Genomic DNA, 1,533 nt, shown 5'->3' on the forward strand with positions numbered 1-1,533 from the left:
CCTTTTCTAATAAAAAAAAAAAAAAAAACTAACAAAAAAGTTCAGCTAACCTAGGGCGTGGCTTGTGTTTTCTGGCTCTTGACCATGTACCCAGAGCTCAGCTATTTACTTTGGTCTGTAAGATTTTTACTGTCCACAGAAACAATGGTTCAAACTGCTGAAAAATGGAGCATGTGGATTTTATGCAATGTTACCTCTGGAATAAGACACTTCACAACAAATAAACTTTTACAGATGTGAATTAAAAGCTTTGTGGAATATTGAAACATTTGCTCAGTTCATTCATTTGCATAATTCCACCCAGAAATAGTTATAATCTGCACTACCTGTTCCCCCTCTACCAATCACTCAGTGACAGCACTCTACCTAATGAGTAAAGAGAAGAGTGGAGAGAGTGACAATAAATGAGTTTGTACTCTCAGCAATAAGCTCATTTTCTATCACAAGTCTTTAATTTTCCATTGTCAGGATTGTTTCCCTAATTATTAGTGTCCAGTAACAGCCTATGGCCATGAGGGCTGCAGTGACAAACAATAAAATGATTCAATTTCCACTCCACCTTCTCTCTCGGCTCTCTTGTGGGCCAAGATGCAGCTATGGAGACTGCTGGATAGACTCACTGGGGGTGAGGGGGCTGCTGAAATACTGACTGCGTGGTTCAAATGTGCACATACACTGTGGATTATGCATCTCTCATCCCCTCCTCTCTTGATGGCCAAAACTGGGTCTGTACTGAAAATCACTTATATGTGATTTTGCATATTTACGTGAGACTGTGTTACATATCAACATCAGAAAAAGTACTGTCATCAAAGTGGCATTCATTTCAATTATATCGTGCAGCCTGTGGGCATAGCAGGTGTGTGCTGGGTTATGAAAGAGAGTCCAGGGAAAAAAAAAAAAAAAAAAAAAAGACAGCGCATTCATCTTTATTTTCCAGGTGCACCCAAATCCTGACCGGCCGCCCCACCTGCGTCTAAAGATGTATGAGTTTGCAGGTCGTGTCGTAGGGAAGTGCCTGTACGAGTCCGCTCTGGGTGGGACATACAAACAGCTGGTTCGAGCTCGCTTTACACGTTCCTTTCTGGCCCAGATCATTGGGCTTAGGATGAATTACAAGGTATGAAGTACAGTACAACCCCACAGAAAATATGTTTTCCTCAGAAATTGGAAGATTATGTTTTCATCGTTTACCTTCAGCTGGTTCGTCTCATCACTTTAACATTCCTAACCAAGCCAAGAATCCTGATTAGTTTCTTGGCATTTTTTAGTTATGTAGTTCAACATCCTAAGATTTCCAAGCTGAGAACTAAAGCTGGCCCAGTCATCTTTACCAGGAAGATAAAATCCCATGTTTATTTGAAAACAATTTTTGTTATGTGTGTTCTATTCTTCCACATGCAGTACTTTGAGACAGATGACCAAGAGTTCTACAAAACTAAAGTGTGCTTCATCCTAAACAATGACGTGAGTGAAATGGACCTGGTGTTTGCCGAGGAGAAGTACAGCAAGTCAGGACAGCTGGAGAAGGCA

General features: G+C 40.8%; 1 protein-coding gene across 1 annotated transcript in view; it reads left to right on the forward strand.

The window, feature by feature from the left end:
- Nucleotides 1–1,533, forward strand: part of arel1 (apoptosis resistant E3 ubiquitin protein ligase 1) — an 18,556-nt gene that overhangs the window by 7,194 nt on the left and 9,829 nt on the right. The window lies entirely within an intron of this gene.

This window comes from Monopterus albus, unplaced genomic scaffold (genome assembly GCF_001952655.1).
Source record: "Monopterus albus unplaced genomic scaffold, M_albus_1.0 scaffold140.1, whole genome shotgun sequence".
Taxonomy (NCBI): Eukaryota; Metazoa; Chordata; class Actinopteri; order Synbranchiformes; family Synbranchidae; genus Monopterus; species Monopterus albus.